General features: G+C 37.3%; 1 pseudogene; it reads right to left on the bottom strand.

Moving 5' to 3' along the window:
• Positions 1-278: 278 nt before the first annotated feature.
• On the bottom strand, positions 279-6,289 carry LOC137006718 (gastrula zinc finger protein XlCGF57.1-like; annotated as a pseudogene).
• Positions 6,290-9,472: the final 3,183 nt, after the last annotated feature.

Below are 9,472 nucleotides of genomic sequence, written 5' to 3'. Positions count from 1 at the left end.
AACGGTTCGGTACAAATACGTGTACCGTTACACCCCTACTGGACACATGTTGAGAGAGTCACCAAATGAACAGACAAAGACACAGATATCAGAAGATCTCCTGATAGGAGACATTTCAACAGCCACGTAATCATTCTATGGTTGTTTATGAAATATTTCACTCAAATAATAAGAGGTTACATATTGATTATTGTTTATCACACTTATTATAATCACTCATGCAATCATTCAAAAAGGATATATATATATATATATATATATATATATTCTTTATATAGTGAATAGATATATAGTGAAGAGGCAATGGAATCCATCAAAAATAGCCTGGGACACTTCTGAAATGCACCACAGCACGGCTGGTTTAAATACGAGCATTGACTAAAGTGGCCGTGTATCGGCTTCAGTAGCCGCGTGCAGCGTAAATGAGGCTTAAAGCTTTTCTCCAGTGTGAACTCTCATGTGTACTATAAGGTGTCGTTTTTGACTGAAACTCTTTTCACACTGTTGGCAGGTATAAGGCTTTTCTCCAGTGTGAGTTCTCATGTGGACTTTAAAGTTTCCTTTCTCACTGAAACCCTTTCCGCACTGTTGACAGGTGAACAGGCTCTCTCCAGTGTGAATTCTCATGTGTTGCCTGAGGCTTCGTTCCTGTGTGAAGCCATTCCCGCATAGAGTGCAGGTGTAAGGCTTTTCTCCAGTGTGAGTGCTCATGTGAGCTATAAGGCCTTCTTTTCGAATGAAACTCTTTCCACACTGTTGGCAGGTGTAAAGCTTTTCTCCAGTGTGAACTCTCATGTGGGCTGTAAGGCTTGCTTTTCGAATGAATCTCTTTCCACACTGTTGGCAGGTGAAAGGTTTCTCTCCAGTGTGAATTCTCATGTGTTGCCTGAGGCTACATTCCTGTGTGAAGCCATTCCCGCACAGAGTGCAGGTGTAAGGCTTTTCTCCAGTGTGAATTATCATGTGGGCTATAAGGCCTTCTTTCGACTGAAACTCTTTTCACACTGTTGGCAGGTGTGAAGCTTTTCTCCAGTGTGAACTCTCATGTGGATTTTGAGTTTTCCTTTTTGACTGAAACTCTTTCCACACTGTTTGCAATTGAATGGGTTCTCTCTAACGTGAATTCTCATGTGGACTATAAGGCTTCCTTTATGTCTGAAACTCTTTCCACACTGTCTGCAGTTGTAAGGCTTTTCTCCAGTGTGAACTCTCATGTGGATTTCAAGGTGTACTTTGTGACTGAAACCCTTTCCACACTCTTGACAGGTGTAAGGCTTTTCTCCAGTGTGAATTCTCATGTGGACTGTAAGGTTTTCTTTTCGACTGAAACTCTTTCCACACTCTTGACAGGTATGAGGCTTTTCTCCAGTATGAATTCTCATGTGGACATTAAGGCTTCCTTTATGACTGAAACTCTTTCCACACTCTTGACAGGTACGAGGCTTTTCTACAGTGGAATTATAATGTTTTGTCTCTTCTTTTTCATTAAGTTCATGGTTAGCCTCTTTCAGTGCCGTTAGGTCTAGGGAAAAAATAGAGATAAAACAATTTAAACATTTAAAGCATCAAAATCAACTAGATGTATGATCTATACCCTATCCTATCTTATGGATCTGGGATGGGCAGGTTTGGTACTGGAGGACCACTCTTTTGCAGAGTTAAGTTTCAATTTTCAAACATTCCTGAAGACTGCTGATTTATACTTCTGCGTTGTGTATGCCGTAGGTAGGGCGTAGGGTGTGTAGCCTGTACAATGCAGCCTGAAGCGCACCTCTTTGAAAAGGTCTATTCTACCCAGACTGCAAGCGCTATAATTTGTTTGTGGTTACCTATTTGCTGCCACCTCTATTTGTAAGCTTTTCTGTCAAAGTACATGACAAACAGCTTCTTCTTTGGCTTTGACCTTGATACTCAACATGACCGTGGACACCGCCTATCAGTAGTCTGCATGCACTACGATGCGGACAACGGCACAGAAGTGTAAATGAAAACAGATGCATAGTCTACGGTGCAGAGGCTCTGGCGTAGGTCAGACACAGAAGTATAAATCAACCTTTACGATTAAATAATGGGGTTGTGTTAAATTTTGCAGGTCTGTTTGATCATGTTTGATCAGGGATTGAGCTAAACTCTGCAGAATAGTGTCCCTCCAGGACCAGAGTTATCCATCCCATCTATAGACCTTATACTCAATACACCAGTGGTTTTCAAACCAGGTCCAAAGGGACCCACCACTGCACATTTTGTATGTCTGCTGTATTTTTCACATCTGGTGAAGCTTGTTAGAAGATTACTGACATTGATGAAGGAATTTGCAAACTACAGTTCCTGTTCATCACTAAGATGATAACCGGACTTGATATAAACCTAAACATACTTGAATTAATTGAAAAGTATTTTACTATTCAATAAGTAATAGAAGACATTTGTTGTAATGATGTCAGACAAAGCACAAACAATAGTAGTAGCCATTCTGTACTCCGGCATGGTTAGCGACCTTACTACAACCGTACCGCGCTCAAGCCTAATCCAACTTTGACTTTTCAAGTGGGCCAGGGCACGGTACAGAGAGATCACACTAGTGACATCAGACGGAAAGAAAGAATGCTTATGAAATGTGTTTCCCTCAGCACAAAATTTACATTTTATGGTTATACTCTTACCTGTAAATGTTATAAAATCATGCAAATGTGCATTTTCTGACAACAGGCTCCAATAAATTTCACAGACTTCAGTGAACGAATACCAGTATGAAACATGTACATCAAACAGACGGAGCACAATTGAATAGAAATGAAACACTAGACAACCTGTTTATGGAGATCTACCAGAGATTGTACATTACAGGGAGATGAGAAGGTCTGTGTCTCTTACCATTGGAGAAAGCGTAACAGCTAACTTAATCACGTTTGGAACCTCTCAGCCTATCGTGTAATGGCAGTGATATCAGTTGCAACATTCCCTAGTCTGCCTTCTCTAAAAAAAAATACATTTTAATCAAGCTAAAATCTACATTTAGTTCCCAACTAAAGCATTGTTTAGTGTAAAACATGCTGAAGATTAGCAAACAGGCTGTCAATGAATTAAATGATTAGCTATTTCCCCACAAAAGCTGTTTAATCAGCATAGTGAAGCCTCTCATCCATTGACTTCTATTCAAAAAACAGCCTCCTGTATCATTCCCTGTGTACCGCAGGGGCGGAGCGTTAGCATTAGCTGTTACGCTATTTGGGCTAAAGGCTGCAGGCTTGCCTTCCAGTGGCTTTGGATCTACATTTCCTGCAGAGTTCAGCTCCAATCCTGATCAAACACACCTGAAGCAGTGAACTAAGATCTTCAGGGGCAGGTGTGTTCGATCAGGATTGTATCTGAACTCTGCATGTATGTAGATCTCCAGAAACAGGATTGGGTATTCTTGCTCTAGGTTCATCAGCTCATTATTAGAGACTCATGATCGGAAATGTATATTTCAAATAAATCGACAAAGTGTCCTGTTGAGGTACTCTAGGGCTGCGCTCAAGTGCAGATTTTTATGCCCTTCCCTAGCTAACTTCCCTCCATCTTAAGGACTCAGATGTACATCATTGTTTACACTGAACCAACACTGGCAGAATCTGTCTAGCTACTTTAAATGTACCTCTCTGAGCTCTTTGCTCGGATTGCTTGGAATCTGCTATGGAGCTGATTTATAGATGCACTTATATTCCAGAAAGTACTGCAACTATAAAAGGACTATTTTAAAAGGCTTGAATATGTGTCACACTTACTGCTGCCAGCTGGTGGCACAATAACCATGAACAACAATTGATCAGCTCCCATGACCAATCATACAACCACAACATAAAATGTGATTTATACAAATCCATTTCCAGCTACATTCATATGTGGTTTGAAATCCTATTCAAAAATTGTATTTCTGGAAGTCTGTTTCAGTCCAAACGCTCTGATCAGATTTTGCGTGGTTTATTTGACTTTCTCACACCTCGTCAAACATAAACATCAGACAGTGTTGTAGGAAACCTATTTAAAGTCACTGCAGAAACAAGGTTGTGTTGTTGCAAAGCGCCGGACGAGCAGAAAACGGAGACATATTTTGAAACCAGCAGAGACGACAGCACGTAATAAAGCTGGAACAAAAAATTATATATGATTCCACCAAATTAGCTTATCTTTGTAAAATGGCAAAGCTCTTAACATCAGTCAATCAAGCATTATACAATATTATGATAATCAAGCATTATTTAATAATAGAACTTTATTAACAAGAACTAAAACTTGGTAACCATGAACGCACATTTGCCATTTTAACTAAGCAGAACTGGTGGTGGTGCTTAAGATATTTTTTGTCATTCAGTGATTATGTAAAAAAACAGATAATAGTAATTATTATTAAAAGAAGATAATACTACTACTAATTCTACCACTAATGACAACACACTAAAGATTGATGAGCTGCTTGGTTCATGAATATTAATCACGTTGTAAGAGTTGTGATCATCTTGTCATTAATTGACAAGATCATATTAAATTAGAATTAAAGAAAATTAGAATTGATAAGCATCTGTGAATCATTAAAAAAATCCCAGGGGTTTAGTTTTAGCCTACATGAACAAATAGCCTATGTCTAAGCACCAAATTTATCACTTAAATAATTAACATACTAAAAAAATGAAAGGGGAAAAATACGACAATAGACTAGGCCATATGAGTTTCGGAGAAGTTCACAGAAAGGAAACAGATATTTAGTATTTTTTAGGTGTGAATCAAGTATTATAATGTATATTGGTGAAAATATGAAAAGTAATATGTATTTTTAAAAGTGTTGTATAACTGAGTATATATATTTACCTTTGTGGTGTGAGTATTGGAGGTCCTGTCTTCTACAATGATTACGGTAATAAGCTTATTAAATGGATACAGGTGTATGATTGAAATCATGGCACTGATGAAGGGTTGATCCCGAAAACGTTTTGCACTTTTTGGCCTCTGGACAATAAACATTGGACTTAATTGTTCTCTTGTGTGGATCTTTCATCCTTTTGATCTTGGATTGATTTTCTGATCTACGCACCACCAGAAATTATAAGTATTGTTGTTTGGACTGATCTGGCTTCTCCATCTTTTCTTATAGCCCTATTATTTTTGTACACTCACAATAAAAACAAAACATTGATTGTAAAATAAAATAAGTAGGCTATTTAACCCTTCACAGATTCAAATGGTGTTACATCTATGTGACCATAAATGTCTGAGTAGGTCTAGCCCATTTTAGAGTTGTTTCCACTTTTATAAGAAAATTCAAGTGATCGCGCCGACGCCTCGCGTACACACAACATATCAGTTTTAGTAACTTGACATTGCAACCTGTTTTGCTTAACATTTATATATTTTTTTAAATAATTTAAATAGTGCCCCCCAAATATACCCGTGCGACATACGACTGGTTTTGTGGTCCAGGATCACATTTAATGGAAACATTGAATTTTAAAGTGATGTACACATTACTACATGTACTCACTATAATAATAGTTAATAATGCTTAATTACAAGTTACCAAACACTAACTCTAGCTCTACAGTACGTCCACTTGAGTGAATGAACCGATTGAGTGAATTGAGTGAATTAGGACACTTCTCTCTAAAATTATACTTCTGTAAATTCTCTATTTCTGTAGAGCTGGACATTTTAATAATGATCAAATGACTGAGTTCAGCTGTGAGAATAAAACCAACCTGTTTGTTCCTCAGTATCTTCATGTTTCACACTGAATGTTTCTTCAATCTTCATGTCTTCAAACTCCTCTTTATTAAACTCAATCTTCATGTCTTCAGTCTCTTCCTCTTTAATAAACAAGTCTTCAGTCTCCTCTTTAATAAACACCATCTTTATATCTTCATTCTCCTCCTCTTTAATGAACTCCATCTTCATGTCTTCAGTCTCTTTTTTTAAACGCCATTTTTAAAAAAAGAGTTATTGGTCTAATGACCCGGTTAGACAAAAAGATCTCTAAAAAACTAATGCTGCAAATGAATAAACTTCACATTTAGGCATGTATGACTGATGAAAACATGATTAGTTTGTTAGTGTTTGTTGTTCATGTTTGAGCAGCACGTTCACTGCAGTTAGATAAAGAATCACAATGTTACATTAAATAGTAAATAAACTAACTTAACATTGCTTGTTTAAAACAAAACACACAACTATAGATCATTGAACTGTTTCTATCGATTAAAACAAACCTTTCTTCAGCAGAATCACAGCAGATGCAGGATCGCAGTCTTATGACGTCATGTCGTCACTCCAAAATAAAAGTCCCGTACAGACGCAGCATTGACTGTTTACCAGATAATATTTCTTTTAAAATTAAAACAGTGACAAATATGATACAAACAATCATGGTAAAAAGGTTGTATGAATTCATAAAGCAGAGTTCATTCATGTGTCCGAATTGAAACACATTAAAGTTCAAGAGGCGAGGAAGAAGGCCATGGAGAGGGTGAGCCAGACCAACAGGAGGCTTAGTGAAGAGGGAGAGGACTGGAGAAACAACAAACCTAGTAGGGGTGGGCGATACCAATCATTTTCTTTCCGATCCGATACCAAGTACTTTCAAGACGACTATCGACAATATCGATACCAATACCGATACTCCAATTAAATATTTTCATGTGAGTGATTTATATTGTTTTTTGATAGACATCATTATTAATATTAAATAAACTGCAATTGACATGATTCTTTTTTTACATTTATTAAAAAATACTGAAAATTATAAATTAAATGAACAGAGATATCACTGTAGGCTAAAAACAAAATATAACAAAAAAAATTAACATGTCTCACAAACCTTTTCTCAATAATTGTCACGTTTCTACATTTCTTTCCTTTATATGTTTTTGAGATGAAACAAAGTGAATGTTGACATTCTCCTCTTCAGCCTGTTTTTCTTTGACTGATCAAAATCTCTTGCTTTTGAAAAAAGTGTGGCGTATTGTTTTTTGACAAACGTCACACGAAGCTTCATCATTCTTAACTGGAGTGTAATAACTCCAGATTATGCTTCTTTTTCTTTCAGTCATGACCGCAGCCACGCACTCGTCTCCCTTTAAAATCCTGCGCTGTGCGTGCTTGCTTGTCTTTGACAGAGTGAGGGAACACTGTCTCGACAAGCGGAGATACAGCGGAAGAAGATGTAGTTCCCACTGCCGTTCCTATTTAAGTAAATTTTAAATAATATACGGCGTACTACTATTATTAAAATATCCCCCCCCCCCCAAAAAAAAACAGATCGATACTTCCATTTGAGAATCGATCTTTTTGATACCACGCCAGTATCGAAAGTATCGATACTTTAGGATCGATCTGCCCATCCCTAAAACGTAGGAGAAGGAGTGGGAATGATACCATTGAGTTTTTGAGGGAGAGAAGCCAGACTGAGAGGGTTCTAAGGGAAAAGGAATTGGAATAAAAAAAAAATACAAGTCGAAGAGCAAGCAAAAGCAGCACAACAGGCACAAAGGCAGATGAGTGAAATGATGCAACTAATTCAACAACAGCAACAGCAAATGCAGGCAATGCAGACTATGCTACTTCAGCAACAGCAAGGGCAAGCATTACTTAGTCTCATTGAAAGTATGTCAAAGAAATAGTGATTATTTTATTCTTTCAGTCTTTTGCAATTTGAAAAAACATTTATTTATAAAACATTTTAACATATAAATGCTTGTTAATAAAATATAAAATCTGTTAACATAAAATATAACATTTCTAATAAGATTTTGTGCTATGTATATTGTGCGTTTGTGTACTAAACTATATAGTTTATATTTTTGTTAATATTAAAATAATAAAATATGTTATTATAAAATGTCTCATTCTTTTAAAATGTCTCATTCTTTTCTTCATTTATTTATACATATGTAGCACAGTAAAGCTGTGCATGTGTTACCTCATGAAAAATAGTCATGAATGTGTGGAGGATCCAAGTTAAAAAAACTGCAATGTCTGATTACCAAACAGACAAGTAAGTGCATTTCTTAACAAAGCAGATACAACATACAGTTTTCCAACACTACTCAAACCAATTTTAAAATTCTTTTTGAAGTCCATGAACTTGAAAATAGTTTTCTGTGTCCCCAAACAATCATTCCACAGACACTCTGACTTCACTCATTCTTTTGTTGAATTCCAACATGTCGAAATGGGGCTTGCAGATGCACACGCAGTGGGAATGCTGGGTCGCTGTACACACACATTGGATGACCATCTACAGGCATGGCATGATGTTCCAGCAGTGTCAATAGTCCAGATTCTGCCAGCATTCCTGAGTCATGCTTCTTTATATGCTATATCATTTTTTTATTTTATTTTTTTATCAATTTTAAAGGTAATGACAGACCTACAGGGCCGTACAGATGGGCAATCAAACCAGTAGGAATGGCTACTGCCTGATATTTTAGACTGTGAATTCGTTTGGGACCATTATATAGGATCCTCTGTGTCACACCTGGTCTGGCAATGGGTCGTACAGTGCCATCTATGAATCCAAAGCAGTTGTCAAGAGGGGCTCCTATATGATGGATGCAGTCAGCATATATTTTCAATGCTGCAGGGTTGTATGTTGTCATTCCACTGAGTTATCCTCTGATGATGTGCAGAATATATGTAGTCCAGCACAGAGTTTGTGGCCATGCACAGGACTGGGACTTGTCGTTGACCAAATCTTTGCATCATATCACTGTACCGGCATGGGTATGTCAGCCTTTTAAGCAGCATACACAGGGGGAGGGGGAGGGGGGAGCAATCGAACTCGGATTTCGGTCCAGGCAATCGAATCAAGTGTGAAAGCACCCTTAATTTCCACTTTAGAGACATGTGCCAGGTGTGCTAGTAATAAAATTAGTTGCAGAACAGCTCATCGCACTCAATTTTTAATTTAAGAGTGTGTTCATGACAAATAATATTTAACTAGTTAACGTTACTAATATTTACCATAATTCCGATAGCATGTGAAGTCAGCATAAAAACGCTGAGCTATTGCGCGAGACGCTGCAAAAGACGCAAGACGTGATAGTCTAGCCTGAAAAAATATTTTTAATTAAGAAAGAACATTTATGGGACAAGTCATGTAAAATTTTGTTGAGAATTGAAAAATGTCGTTTAATTTGCGCAGATTTCATAATCCAGAGCAGACGGCGCAAAGCAGGAAAAATGGGTTTCACTGCCCAAGTCTGCAGGGGTTAAATAGGCTAATGGCGATGGCAAGTGGAAGCATTTTACATGGCTTAATTGACTATCTGAACAAAATAACTTTAAAATAACTATGTGCGTAACCCAACTAGCAACAAGCCATAAAGTGCTTAGTGTAGTTAACGATAGCTTAAGTTATGCTTGTAAACATAATCGATAGCTAACAGTAGCATGCCATGAAAAGTAAAAAAATCAGGATTCGGTTGATTTCCTTGACTCTTTT

The sequence above is a fragment of the Chanodichthys erythropterus genome, chromosome 3 (assembly GCF_024489055.1).
Source record: "Chanodichthys erythropterus isolate Z2021 chromosome 3, ASM2448905v1, whole genome shotgun sequence".
Lineage (NCBI taxonomy): Eukaryota > Metazoa > Chordata > Actinopteri > Cypriniformes > Xenocyprididae > Chanodichthys > Chanodichthys erythropterus.
This window is presented reverse-complemented; position numbering and strand designations above follow the sequence as displayed.